Source organism: Arvicola amphibius, chromosome X (assembly GCF_903992535.2).
Source record: "Arvicola amphibius chromosome X, mArvAmp1.2, whole genome shotgun sequence".
Lineage (NCBI taxonomy): Eukaryota > Metazoa > Chordata > Mammalia > Rodentia > Cricetidae > Arvicola > Arvicola amphibius.
The window spans coordinates 69,893,099-69,909,435 of NC_052065.1; positions in this window are offsets into that span (position 1 = coordinate 69,893,099).

The following is a 16,337-nucleotide window of genomic DNA, read 5'->3' on the forward strand; positions in this document are numbered from 1 at the left end:
GAAAAGAGTTTGGGAAATGCTACCAGATCTGTTGCAAGCTAATGGAATTTTTAAATACCACCTAATGCAAAGCACACTCTATAGCTAGTCATAAGATTAAAAGCTTTTCAAGTTGCTATCTTGGGAAATTTCTTTCAAGGAAATTGCTACAAAGCCTTGTTTTAGTATGTTCCCCTACTGTGCTTCCCACTGTGTTTTTTTAATAAGGAAAGCTATCCATCCATAGAGGTGTATCCTGTTCTCCATGCTTCACTGTTTAGCAGCAGGCAGATACAGTAGACACTCGGCTGTTTGACTCTTTAATTTTCACTCCATAATGTTGATGCCTGCTTTTGCTGACTGATGCATGTAACCTTGTCGTTGTTTAATTATGAGCGGATACAGATTTCCTCCATCCCATAACCTTCTCTATTTTCAATCACCATCAGCCAAAACAATACAAAATTTGAAGTTTCTTCTGTGTAAATAAGGGAGTAGATGTATATTGTAATCACAATGAAAAGAGTTAAACTATCTGGTTCAAATAGTTGAAAAACAGAAGTCAATTGCATGGCACAAAATATTTTATTTCATTATATCCAAGGTAGACATCAGAATCTACTTTTGAAATGTAGATTGTCATCAAATAAAAGATATAGATTATCAAAACTTGTTCTCATACCATAAAAATTCAGACTGTAAGATTGAAATTATTGAAAAACATGATTGGTTTTAGCACATAGATTACCCCCTCTGAATTATAGAGATAAAAATGCCACTTTTTTTTACTTCATCTGGTGATGGATGGAGATAGAGACAGAGACCCACATTGGGGCACTGGACTGAGCTCCCAAGGTCCTGATGAGGAGCAGAAGGAGGGAGAACATGAGCAAGAAAGTCAGGACCATGAGGGGTGTGCCCACCCACTGAGACGGTGGGACAGATCTAACGGGGAGATCACCAAGACCAGTTGGAATGGAACTGATGAAACATACGATCAAACCGGACTCTTTGAATGTGGCTGACGGTGGAGGCTGACTGAGAAGCCAAGGACAATGGTGATAGGTTTTGATTCTATGGCATGGACGGGCTCTGTGTGAGCCTTGTCAGTTTGAATACTCACCTTCCTGGACCTAGGGGGAGTTGGGAGGACCTTGGATTTCCCATAGTGTAGAGAACTCTGACTGCTCTTTGGCCTGGAGAGGGAGGGAGTGGGGGTATGCGTGGAGGGGAGGGGAGGGAAGTGGGAGGAGAGGAGGATATGGAAATTTTTAATAAAAAGAAAAAAGAAATAAAAAATACATTATATATTTTACTCACAATAGGAGCAAATAAATTCATACAAAAAATTGAAGAATGTTGAGGACTATACTTACTAAGCAACATATATGGTTTGGATACTCACCAATTCATTTATGTTCTTCTTGAAAACACTTTATTTTATAACTCATTGTATTTTTTTTTTGCTCATAGGGATTGAACCTAGAACTTCACACATACTAGGAAAGTGCTCTACCGCTATGTCCTTAGCCCTATACATGTTAGATTCTTTATAAAGTCTGAAATCACCTGCCTTCTAGAAATTTATGTATTATTTCTAAAAGCCTTCATAGGGACAGAAGTTTTAAGGCAAGCATTCTTGCAACCAAATTTTTCCCACTACAAATATTAGGTACAGAAAAAAAATGTGTACTTGTTTTATATTTTTGGGAACTGAGAGTATAACATTTATGGGAATCACAATATGAAATCTATTAAGATTCACTAGAAATTTTAAAAAATACATTGTTTCTCTCCATAACCTATAGAATATTGCTACTTTCCCATAAAGCATATACACAGGAGAATATACTTTGGCCACTAAGTCAATAAAGAAGAAAGCCTTATTTTAAGAAGCATTGTTTTATGATTTATGTTTCTATTTTTTATGGTTAGTAGTGACAGATATTTTAAAAGCTCATTTAAATGATTCCTATGTTTAGCAATAGCCAATGGATTATAATAGTTGAATGTCTCAAATATAAACTAGATTGCAATTTTTATTATAGTGATTTAATTTCAAATGCAATAAGATGAAAATTGGTAGATAAAATTGAACCTGTATAAAACTGGTGGTATAGTGTCACAGTGTTGGTTCCTGCTGCATCCATGACAACAGAATGGGAGGTTGCTTTTAATACTATTATCTAACATACCCACAGCTGAATGCTAATGTAGCTATACAGAGCAAAATCAAATTTCAGATCTGAAGCTATTGGACTTATATACAGCATACAGAGACTTGCAAATTCAGAAAAGAATAGGAAGATTTATATTAGAACTCTCAAAACTTCATTACCTTAAAAAGTACATAGAAAGGCTGGCTAATGGTCAAATGTGCAAGCAAAATATATATAGATTCAAAACCATTTTCAGTGAAATGAAATATAAAGCTGCAAATTTTCTGTGAGAGCATAATAGTCAAAGAGATAACTCATTCTTATATACAATGATTCTGAACATTAATCATTTCTTTCAAATAAACATCAACCCTGTATTTTTGGACCTACCTTTAATAATGAGGAAACAGAAGACTCAAAACAAAATGTAACTCTGAAACTCATATTTATTTGATAAAATAAAGCCTAGATGGTTCTTTGATATAGTATGAGAAATGCAACACCAAAATTTCAGATCACTCTATTTTTTACTTTAAATATGAGAATTTATTGCACAATTATGAATAGGTAATAAGAGAAGACAGAGAGAGAGAGAGAGAGAGAGAGAGAGAGAGAGAGAGAGAGAGAGAGAGGATACTCAGATCAATGAATGAATGGAAATATGAATTCCTTATTGAAGGCAATCTCAAGTGGAATCCAAAGTAGAATCTGTGGTTACCTCAAGATAGAGACTCTAGCTGCATTACCATTTTGCTTTCTGCCTTTTCAAAAGCCAAAGAGAAACTTATTGAAATTCTGTTCCCAATGTACTGACTTCTTTACATTTTATTATTTAATTTTTGCACTTAGAAACAGCCTTGTGTCTGTCCATACATACAAGGTCTATTTCCATAGTGTGAAATAGAGAATAGAGTTAACTTAATCCATTATAACATAAAAATAAATATGAAAATAAACCAGCTTAATGAAATAATTATCACAATGAAACTAGAAAATCAAACACAGAAATATAGGTAGAGAAATAAACAGATACCCAGACACACACACACACACACACACACACACACACAAACATTCACATACACATACACGAGTGCACATGCACACACACAGAAAGGGACACAACATCATGTATTAGTCCAGAGCATTAAATGTTTGGTTCCTAGATGCCTCTCTAATGCATATCACTTGGTAGGGATTAAATTATATCTTATTCCCTTATTCCCTTTTTCTTTACACTCAATATTCTAGTGTGCTTAGTATAAATTAAAGCTGAATTGGTATACAGGTTTAACATCATGAAATATTAAATATTGTTGTTGAGTTAGATATTGAATTATTCTAAAATTATCCCTTCCTTTCTAAAATATAGTTCTAGAACAAAATCTCCATATATAGTGCAGACAATTATAAGAGCAATTAAGGAAAACAAGATATTTAGCCAAAACTGAGGAATTTGACCTCTTCAAGGCATTAACACTGATTAAGTATATTAGCCATCTTTCATCTTTGCAACTGTATCAACTTATTTAGACTGTCCTACAAATTTAGCCCGTACCTATATCAGCCATTCATTTGGTTTCATCCATTTAACAAATGTTACCGAGGAGTTTATTATGTGTGTCAAGTAAAAAGAAGAAAGTGACAAGATTTTCTACACAGGGTAGTACAATAAAATAAAATGGAATCTAGTTTCCAACTCCTTGAACTTAAAATCTAGCTACTGATTATTAAGTGTTTTGTGACTTTGCATTGAATACTTGATTTCTCTGTGCTTGTTTTTATAGAAAATAAAGATGATAATAATGTTACCACTCTATAATATGTCACAAAGTGTAAGTTAATTATTTTAAATTACCTTGGCTTAAGAATTACAAAATACAGTTTCTCAGAAAACTGGGAATCAATCTACCTCGAGATCCAATAATACCATTGTTGGGCATATACCAAAAGGATACTCAATTATACCATATGAAAATATGCTCAACTATGTTAATAGCAGCATTATTAGTAATAGCCAGAACTTGGAAATAACCTAGATGTCCCTCAGCTGAAGAATGGATAAAGAACACGTGGTACATTTATACAGCTACGCTTGTTTGTTGCTACTCTCTCTTTCATTCACTTTTTAACACTCTCCAACATTGTTTCCATCAACCTTAATGCAATGGAAATGATACTGAAAAAGTTACTAAGAACTTGCCACTAAAGTCAGTGACTTTGTAACTACTATCAAGGAACTTAATCTTTTTGTAGAATTTGAACATGGTGGGCAACTCCACTCTTCTATTTTTATACTCCATTCATCTGGTTTCCTCTTACCCTTCGAACTGCATCTTTCTCAGCTGTTTATTTAAATTGACACATAAAATTGAAATATTTTGAAGCAATTGGAAATTCCCTAAAATAATCCCAAAGTTTCGGGGGAAAATGCTACCCTTCAAATTCCCAGAAAGCAACTAATCCCCAACCCACACCCTGAAGGTTTCCCCAAAAGCACCAGACCTATCCTGACTCTACAGGTAGAAAAAATAGCTTATCTAGAAAAGTGCTTATTTCATTATTCTGCCCCTAGTTATATCCTACCTTACCCCTTTTCTACCCTTAGCTACAAAAAATGCAGTCAAATCTTTTATAATTTTCATTTTCCGTCGTCTCCCACATCTCAGAATCATAGGCCATCAAAATTCTGCTCTTCTGTGGAGGTTAATTTTATTTCCTGCTGCCCATTTAATTCTTATTTTCTTACATTGTATAAGATCATAGTAAACATATACATATACATTGTATAATGGCGAGAAGCAAAAAACAAGGATTCATGAACTCATTTCTTCTTTTTAACTGTAGCATTAAACTTACTAAACAAACTGCTCTTTCTGGCTTTCCTCAGTGTCTGGCAATCACTCTTCTACTTTAACTTCTACAAGATATACTTGATTTGTCCTAAGGCATTTAATTTTCTGTAAAGGTCTATTTCACTTTAGTGTCTTCCAGCCATACATGTTGGCAAAATTTTTCATCATTTTATAGCTAAATATTATTCCATCATCCTCTCACCAGTTTGATCATTTATTAACTATAATTTTGCCTCATTATGTTATTTAATTCTTATATTTAATTTCAAAATAAATTTGTGGTTCTGATTGTATTATTAGCTAATATTTACAAAACAATGTTCTTTTGCAGTTAATTGTTAAGCAAACTATTTTTATAGCTTGTGGAATAGATATTGTTAATGATATCCTCAAATTATAAAAGGAAAGGGGTTGCTTCTTACATATAGAGACCATATTCAATAATTAATAGTTTTATGCACTGCGATATAATTTTGTGGAGCCTGAAGAATGTACTGTGCATTTGCCATTGTCTCTTACATTTAATATCTAAAATATAAATCTCTAGTTACAATTTACTGCTTACAGGGAATCCAAAAAAAATCTTTAATTTTCCAACATCTTTACATGAGTTCTCACACCAAGGCTTAGGTTAAGGGAAGGGGCATGAAAGAAAGGAGCAGATTATCTTGGATATGAAATAAAAATATCCAGTTAATTTAAGTAACTGCATCAGTGTTTTAAGATTATTTTATATGTTTCTAAATGTGTGTGTGTGTGTGTGTGAGTGTGTGTATGTGTGTGTGAGTGTATTGTGGGGGCATGTACATAGAAGTGAAATGAGGCCAGAAGTAAGCATCAGACTCAAAGGCAGTGGAATTACAAGCAGTTGTGAGCTGCCTGCCATGAGTACTGGGGACTGAACTCAGAGGTCCTCTACTTGAGCTGTGTGAGCCTTTAAAGCACTGAACTATCAAAGTGTTTTATCAGCAGTCAACAGATACAAATTCCCAAGTTCAAATGAGGACAAATACTCCCATGAATGTAACTGCAGTTTTAAGAACAATAGAACTCAATAGTTGACATCAGAATGGTCCTGGCAAATTGAGGGCATATGGTCACTATACCTATGTAATAAAAGCACAAATAAGGTGGAATTTAGCAGATGTTTTAGCACTCAGCAGACACATGCTTAATTTGTAAAGATTTTATGCATGTTTGAGGAAAACACAGTATAGCTCTGTTTTTAAATTGTTCTGTTTTGTCTGTTCAAAAGTGTTTAAAATATTCAGAACAACAAAAGGCTGGAGTCCCCTGTGAGAAGCAGTAGAGTTCTGAGAGGAAGCCAAATTGAAAAATGTAGATTTTTGTTAAAGTGATCCCTTATGATGTTAATGATCCATGAAGAAAAGGAAATGCTCCCTGGTGTTAATGGATGGAAAAGTCCTAAAGTAGCTAGTTCTCCCAAATTTAATGAGAAAACATGCTATATTTTTTGAACTGGAGTACAAAATACACTAAGCTTGCCAATTCGATTTACCATAAACTAAATTTTTAGATAACCAAGTGATTCTTTTAACAGGGAAGTCCATCTAATAATTAACACTGCTAACTCAAGTTGAAACAATCATAAAAATTTAGCATGGTTTCTTTAATAAACAACTCTAAAATTAAGCACACCTCCTTTATTAAGGGTTCATTTATTAATAATCACTCCATTTCTTTTAATAACTTAGAAATAACTCCATCATCTCTTGATCCAGAAATATATCATAAGCATTTCTTCTTAAATATGTGTATGCATTTTGTAAATTATATTATAATCCTTTCTGTATAAATCTGTAAGTGTTTTAAGTACAATAGTAACCCCTTGTCTAGGAGATGCTCAAAAAATTGCTGGTGAATTGATGAGTGGGTGCTATAACACAATGCAGCTGTACTATAGCAAAATATTTCCTAGTTTTCCATATTATGAATGAGGTAGAGAAGTCAAGTTATATATTTAAATGAGTGTGATACTACTAAATAAATACATGTAAAGAATATGAGTTAATGAACCCATATCAACCTGGAAGGAATAATATGTTGAATTAATTGTGTGCATATTATTTAAACAAATACACTAGTGGATTACTCATTAACTTAATGGATGTTACATTCTTAAGAAATAAAGTAGGATAAGATCCAACTGTATCTCTAACTCCAGATTGTATACTCAAAGGCATCTAAATCAGCACACAATAAGAATATCTGCATACCCATGTTTACTGGCATTTACCACAGCTGTTATAGAATCAACCTAGGTCCCATCAACAGACAAATGTGTGTCTTCTGTGTGTGTGCTTCTTAAAACAATAAACAAAATTAGAGTTTTATCATTTTGCAGTGAAATTCATATAAAGCAAAATAAATCAGGCCCAGAAAGAAAAATATCACATATTTTCTCACATATGGAGAATAATATATATTATTAGGTATAATATATTATTAATATATTATATAAAAATAAAACATTAAAATTAAAGTTAGAGAAGAGACTCTTTAAGAAGAGAACCAGTGGAAGTGGGGATGGAGAAAAGAAAAAGTACATTACATTCATGTATGAAAATCTCATAATGAAACCAATCATTTTGTACAATTATTATATGCTAATAGGATTTGCAAAAGTAAAAGTAAAAATTTTATAGTTACACCAAAATAATGAAGTTGAAACAAGGGAAAATAAAACTAGGTTCTTCAGTAACAATCAAGGAAAAGTAAATTGTACAGTTATACACTAAATTTAATTACAATTTATTTAAAATAGACAGTTTTAATATTTTGCACATATAACAAACAGCAAGAAAACAGGAAAGTAAGTTATTCATGTAATACATAGGATGACATAACATAGTACTACATAACTCCATTTTATAGTTAAGCAAACATGAGTTCAAATTGGCCATTTATTAGTATCTTACATATTTTCAATATCAAGGTATCAATTTATTACCGTAGAATACTATAAACACCTACTTATAGGGTAGTTATGTCAAAATTTTGTCTAGCTAATTCATATAAAGTGTTTAGTAGGTCCTTGTTAGGAATATTTTCTAACGCGAGTTCTCTGTCAACGCAAAAATCCCAATCAAGCCAAATGACAATTAGCCGAATTAAAAGATATTCAGGTTTAGTGGGATTTCTGCACCCTTGGGTGCCGGAAGCTGCACCCCACCACTGGGCGGGGGTGGGGGGTGGGGGGGTGAACAGAGACTTTCCAGGAACAGTTTAAATAGACAGGGGGAGTGGTCAAGGTTTTGTCAGGCACAGGGGCGGAGTCTCCAAAGATGGAGGCCAGAGACCAGGACTTACAGTCCTGACACATAGTAAAAGACACATTATGAAAAGGAAGAGGAAATACATCTCTGTACAAAAGGTTTTTCTCTGCATTCTACAATATATGGAATAAACCTATAATGCCATGATTTGTGTTTCATTTTAAAGACAATGTTGACTCCTTAGATACTGTGTAACGAGAGCCTATGGAATAATAAATATCTGATAAGATCATAAATAAAGAGCCAAGAAAGATTGGAAGAGAGTATTTTGTCAGCTCTAGCAATACTGGTATTAGAATTGGCAAACAGTGTGTTCTATGTATCCCTTTGTAATACAAAAGTATAGCTATAAAGTACAGAATGGAAAGTATTTATTAATATTTAAAACTATTTCCATCAAGATTACTGATGAAGAAGACAGGTATGAGCTGGAGAAATTGTTTATCAGTTAAGAGCATTTGGGAAGGTGGAGAAGATCTGGAAGAGGCTGGAGATAGGAAAAGTATGATCAGAATGCATAATATTAAGAAAAAGAAGAGAAGAGCACTTACTGGGCTATCATGTTTGGAATCTGGCACCCTCATAATAAGCTAGGAATCCCACAAATGCTTGTAATTCCAGTGTCATGGGACCTGATGCTCTCTTCTACGGACCCTTCACGGATATAAACATTCAGACTCAGGTATATATACTCTCACTCATAGACACATACATGTGTACATACATAAACCAAAATAAATACTGTTAAATATCAAAAAATATCCATCTTTCTTTTTTGAAAACAAATGAGATCATGCATATGGTGTTCAAGATGAATCTAAGAAACTACTTAATCAGTATACTGAAACTAAATAGATTTTTATAGTGGCATGATGAAGTATTTTCCAACTCTAATGTTATGTGTTTCTATGGAAAAGAGACTGCATTCATTAGAGGTATGTGTAGTATAATTTTGATCTACAATTTTTTTTAATTTTTATTTATGAATGGTTCATGCAATAAACTGTCCAATAAGGCATCAAAGTGAGAGGTGGCTGAAAATAGAACAAAGAAGAATTGAATTGAATACACAGGGAACAGAGCTATAGGCCATGGCAACTATAAATCCTTGTCACTTGGACACCATCCTTCTATTTCTTGAACTGTTACCTTTGTATATATAACAAACCAATATCATAAAAGATTTTCAAAATTGCTTACTCTTTTCACACTACCATAGTAATATGAAATTACCTGTTGACTAGGCTATATCCTAAATTAGTACTGAATTCATTGATTTTTCCTTAACAATATGATAATGTGTAATCCCAAAACTCCAAACCACACATATTTACTAAAATTTGGTTTGCATTATTGATGCACCATACACTTTAGTATGTAGGGAACAATGCTTTCATATGCAAAATATGCCTGTAGTATTTCAAGAAGCAAAAAAATAAAAAACACAACTGTTTTCAGCATTTCTAATATTACTCAAAATGATACTATGATAAGCATAATCAAACCTATTACTGTACATTGGAAGAATAAATCATAAACCACATCATACATGCCATTGAATATTTTACACATTTCTGTCTAGCTCTCTGTCTCCTCAAGTTCTTTTAAAAGCATAAATTTAATTGCGATCATTCTATATCCTAGAAACCCCAATCGCTCCTTTTTAATTTGAGAAAAAATATGAGTGTTTCTTGTCCTTTGCCTACCCTTAGTGGCAAATTAATCAGCCACCAGTAGTCAAGATATATTTTCATCATCCTTTTTAAAGACCTTCAGTTTATGGAATTAACACTTTGGACTTTTGCCAAGGGGAAACCAATCTCCAAGAAAATAAATGAAGACAAGAAGTTGGAGAAAAGGCTTTAGTTTTTTGCTAAATGTCCCAAGGTGGTACAATATCTGACCTTCTGATGACCCCACTCAGGATAGACTGTTGTAAGTGAAGGCATCTACTAGCCACACATTTTTGCCCCACTCATATTTCTAATTGAGCACCGTGAAGAAATGCCATTATTGTTAATGTTCTTTTTCCAGATCTACATTTCAGATAATACTCATCCTTCCGCTTGATCAGTTTTACAAAGAGAAATTTGAAGCAGGAAGCTGGTGAGCTCATTTTCCAGTTCAGAAATTCTTAAAAGAAATTAGCCCCTAGTTAGGTAGGTATTTTATTGTAAATTAATTTTAGATACTGTAAGGAATGACCTCAGATATGGCCTCATCTGTTTCTTTTGACAGCAGTGTTGCTATTCGAAGATACTGTTCAAATTTTACCAGTACAATGAGAAGAGTTTTCTAGCAGAATTTCCAATAGGATCTCCACAGAAACAAATATTGTCATTGGTTCTCCAAGAAATCTGAAAATTCCTTCAACAGAGTAAAATTTTGGCTGTGCATATGCATTAAAACATTGCCTACTTGTCAAACTATATATTTTATTGTCCCAGGGTATTTTTCTCAAAATTTTATTAAATTTAAACAGATTTCTAAATGTCATTGTAGAACAAACATATCAGACCTCCCAGAAACTGAAAAAAAAATTTAATGCATACTTATATTTTTATTTGCTAATGCAATTAGAATATAATTGTAAAAAAGACAAGATTATGGGAAATCATATCATATGATGATAGTAGTATGGTCATATAATCTGCATCCCAATGTTACTAAATATAAGGTATTTTTTTCCAAACAGATAAATTAACTAACATTACTTTTGCTCAGTTATTCAATGGCAACCATTACTCTTGTCAGCCAAAAGCAAATACGTAATTTTACCACAATGGAAATCAGGTGAACACAACCAATGGAATGCAAAACCAACGGCTACTGTCAGAAATCTTCTTACAGAGGGAAAACTCTCTGGGTAAGGTCTCTTCACACACAAAACCTAGCATAAAGAAGAGGAAAGCAAGAATTTGTTTAACATCTTTTCATCTAAAAGTAATATTCACAAATACTGTACTAAATTTTCCTCACTACAATCTTGTGAGAAGGGGATTATTGCCTTGTAGAGAAAGAAGTATTTACTATACTTTTAGCAGGCTGCAGAAAATCCTCCATGATGAACTGGGAGCTCTCAGTTCTAAAATGAAAGAAGTACTTTGCACACTCTATAATTTTTATACAGGAGGAAAAGTTTGGTTTTAAGAATTTTTTTTTAAAAAACGATGAAGTTGAAGCTGGTTCAAGTCACAATCAACAATCAATGGATTGCTGAAGTTCTCCTCTGCTTTTGTGGATAATTGCTTCATTTCGAAACTTGTTTTACACATAGTAAAATTTCCCCAAGTAAATAGAATTTAAAATTTCTTTTTTTGTTAATCCCTCCTTCACAGTAACCCTATGAAACATATATTATTTGCTCTACTATCTAAGCAAAAGAACAAACGTAGAGATCCTGTGATTTCCTTTAGCCATATTTGCATTGAAGTGGTGAAATAGTGAAGCATTATAAATTATGAAAACACCTATTAGCGCACATTAGATTAATGCTTATCAGATAAGACCTGTCTGTCCAGTTTTTAATGCCATTTTGAGTCACCCATAGCACCTCAGAACTGACCTGTATTATCAGTATTTAGCATAAAACAAGCAGAAACTTCTCTCAGATTTGTTCTTTATCTCCTTAGCTAAAATTCTTTTCTGTAAAAGCTATAGTTCTAACAGAAGGTACTCTAATTTAGAGATTTTAAGAGTAAGAAAACTTTTCAAACAATTATTAAAGATGAGGAAGCTTATGTTCAACTTTTTTTTTAAAAATAAGTTGACAAGTTACCTAGCTGGGTGAACAAGTGCTCAGTTGTTTTGCTGTATGTGTTCATGTGTCTATGTCTGTTTACAAAATGCTACGGTTTAACACTATCTTCCACTATCTTCCACTACCTTCATTTCATGCAACAGGATGAGAAAATTTAAAAAGAAGATACATTTTTGTAAGAAAATTTTATATGTTTTTTTGTAAGAAACTGCAGAATTACAGGAAAAAAACAATAATATTTTTCCATAATTTTGCAGATTGATTCAACAGGGTAAAAATTTCATGTTTTGTTTCACAATAAAGACTATTTTACCTAAATTCCCTGTAATCCATTCTGATTAAGTTTATGAAGGTCTGCCAGGGTGTCCTTAGATAAATTGCATTGTAGTTATCAGTATTAAGATTTCATTTAAAAATTAATAAAAGTGCTAGTAATCTAACACTTTGAAAGAATTAAAAAGTACTTCATTTTAACAAGTTCCTGTATTACTAATTATCAACAAAGTTTAAGTTTAATCTCTTTTCCTCTTCTTTAGGAAAGTCTATTTGTAGAAACAGGAAAAAATTCTTTACCCTCAATCACAAAAATCTCTTGACATTAGTTACAATGTACAATGAAATTGAAAATAATAATGCTATCTTATTTTTAAGCAATTGCATCAGGCATTAATAAAGTTACTAAAACTTGACCTCATCTTCTCAAACTAAATATCAAGCAAAAGTGACCATCAAGATGATTTTGAGCAAAAATTTCAATAGAAATGAGAGTACTTTTAAAAACACATTTTATGTATATTTATTTATGTAATTTTTTCTTTATATTCAGAAAAGGGATAAAAGACCATAAAACTGGGGTAAATTAATAATTAAGACTCTAACCTGGCTGCTTGCATAACAACCTGATTGACATCATTCCACTATGAAATACTGTACATTGTCAGCAATAAAACATTCTTATTTCCAGTAAACAATCCCACATTAAAGAAAATTTCTGCTCACAGAAAACAACCATGATTTCCAGACACTTTTATCCAACAATTTGTAGAGTTTCCCTCATTACTGTCCCCAACAAGTTATAGATACATAAAATAGTATCTCAATATTCTACTAAAATGCATTGCCTTTCTAAGAGAAAGCTATAGTTTGATATTGCTATGCTTCCTAGTTATTTCAATTTTTATTCTTTCCATTTAAGAATTCTAATTTGGACTTAAATACAGACAGAAAGACATATCATAAGAAAAAGAGAAGATAGTCATCAAATTTTATACAAAGTGTATTTATAGAGCCTAAGTTTCATTGACAGGATGCTCTGTGTGTGAGCGTATATAATGATTAAAAATTTACCAAAAGCCATGAATGCCATTTCACTGTCACTTCCTTTGATTAACCTTCACCTGACCTCACTCCCTAAGGCAATTTTAGATTCCTTTGTTTCTACACTCCCATCTTCAGTCAAGCAGGCAAATTTATTAAAATCAATCATTAAAACTATTTCCTCAGAAGCATTGTTTTATTTTTCACAGATGTTTGTTATAAAAATAAAATTATCTACCATTATATAGAGTAACTACTTGTGACTATTCAATTGGGAGTACTCAGTTCACTTAGGAGAAAGCTGAATTAGGCAGTCAAATAGTTACTGTCATTTTTACTGTACAAGTAAAATGTAAACAGAAAAAAACACAGTAACAGCACGAAGTGCTCTATTGCAATTGAGATGGACAAAAACACATAAGTCAATTCTACAATGTATAATGGAAAATGGTATACTTTTAAAAATATACATGTTTTTCTGAAATAATTTCTGCCAAGCCTGATGGTCTTAAATCCACTTTTTTTCTATTAAAATGTATGCCCAAAATAATAACCCTTCAGGTAATTTTGTAAGGCTAATTATTAAAGTCAAATATTTGTGGGTTTATTGTGAATGCAATCTTATTCTTAAAATAACATCTCACCAGCTGCTTGCCAATATTTCACATGCAAAGGCTATAAGTAAGACTATAAGGAGAAAATAAAACAGGCTTCAACACTAAAACAAACAAAAAAGTCCTTTGAAAATAATTAAAAAGACAATAAATCACATTTAGGGGTTCATTTCATATGCTTTTTATCCTCATTCTTTCATCCCACAAAACTACATGACCAAAAATTTAATTCTACTTGCTAATTGCAAGAGAAATTAAATCTTTACAGTAGACAAAACAAGTTCTCACCACTCTAACCAACAGTCACTCACCATAGTAATGAATAATGGAGAACCAGACAATATGTTCCTTTTGATAAAATGCAGCGTGAAGCATTAAGCAGCACCTAGGAAATATACTTGCCAAAAATCTTATGCAGCCTTCTGACCTAACTTTCAGTTTAGAGGAAATAAAGGCACGTGAAGAATGAATTAAATACCACAAGAAAGGAAGTAATTAAGTCCAGAAGATCAAACATTCTGTAGAAGCACACAGTGCTCATCTTTTTTAACAACTCTAGTTTGTAAAGTTAAGAAAAAGAAGGAAAAAAAATCCTTGAAGTTTGTTAGGTTCCTTGGGAAAAAAAGGAACAACAACAACAACAACAAAAAAAAACTGGATGATTTTTTATAGGATCTTGATTTAAATAGGTTATTACAAACATTTGGTACAATAAGATGTCTAAGTTGAAATAGAAGATAAACTACAAAAATTGTCCACTAGAAAGTATGATAGTTATATAAATATATAGAAAATCAATGTCCTCTTTAAAAATCACCTAGCAGTAAATTCCAGTTAAAATTTCATAATGTCTAATATTATTTTTTAAAATGTAATTAGTTCAGAAATAAACAGATGAAACAAATATACAAACATATGTTCTCTAAGTACAAATGTATATGTTTGCATGTGTCTCTGTGTGAAAGTATATATGTGTCTTTATTTCACTACAATAATCCTTTCACTTCTCTGTATGTTTGAAAAGTTTTAAAATAAGAATTTTTTAAAGTACATATGCAGAAACCTAAAAGAGATAACTACAGTAAAGTTCTAAAATATGACCACTTTCCTGTTTTCTCTTATCCTCACTTGAATCTTACTTGGCTTTCAGTCTCCCTCCACCTCAAATTCATTATCCAGAGCACAAATTCTCCTACCTGTCATCCTGTCTTTGAGTGCTTCCAACTATTTTTTAGGGGATGGGAAAAGGCCTTGAAACAGCTATATTTTGAGATCGGTTAGGCCTTAGATTTGAAGCACAATTTGTGTCTTATAAAGAACTTTTAAAATATAATACATAAAATATATTTAATTATACATTAAATGTAATTTTAGTGTGAAAAGTTTGAAGAATTTTAATAATATAAATTTAGTAATATAAATTTAATAAATCAAAAAATGTTTTGATTTAAATGTCATTATATTTACATATAGTTTCTTAAGAATTAAATTGAGTTTACGACTGGATATGTTTATTATGCTAGTTAGAGATAAAAATGTGTACAAATTTTGAAATTACCATTATCCTGCCATATTTTTAAAGTCAGTTTCCCTAGGTTATTAAGCATGTTTATAGATATTTGAAAAACCCGGAGTCTATGATCTGATCACTAGAATGTGAAATAATCAAAAAATAGTCATGTGTATGTTCCTGTCCCTATGCAACTAAGCCGTTTTTACATAGTTTGCACAAACAGCCATCTATTATTAGTGTACGGTGTTTTTAAACAAAAACTATATAAATAAGCCATAGATACATAGAATCAAAATTTATTAGAGCTTTTATTTTTTTAGGTCCATAAGCCAAAGTCTTTGCCTGGGCTAAAGAGGTGTGAGGATCTCAGGCTTTTAGCAAAATAGAACATAAGTACATATGAGGCTGGTGAGTACTCCACAACTATTTGTTGATTTCTGGAATCCATAGTTTTCCTCGGAGCATTTATAATTTCCAGCATTCTGTCTCCCTATGGACAGCCACTGTTTCTATCTTTCTTCCCTCCAAAGATAGGGTAACTGAGGCCAGTTAGGAGAAAGGAAACTTTCCCAATATTATACATCATTAGTGGATAGACTTTAATTTAAGTCTCTCTTAATTTCTATTCCTCTCTCCTATCCCTGAAATTGGTCCTAATTCCACTACAGTGTTTTTCTGTCCATGAATTTAAGCCATGTCATGTTGAGAGAGCTACCTGTTTCAGACAGTCCCAATACTTTTAAGGCTACTTTCAAGGCCTTATAGCCAAGCCTCACTTTAAAACAAATAGCCTTTTTGCTATGCTTTTTTTTTTTTTGCTTTGCTTTTGCTATGCTGTGTTGTA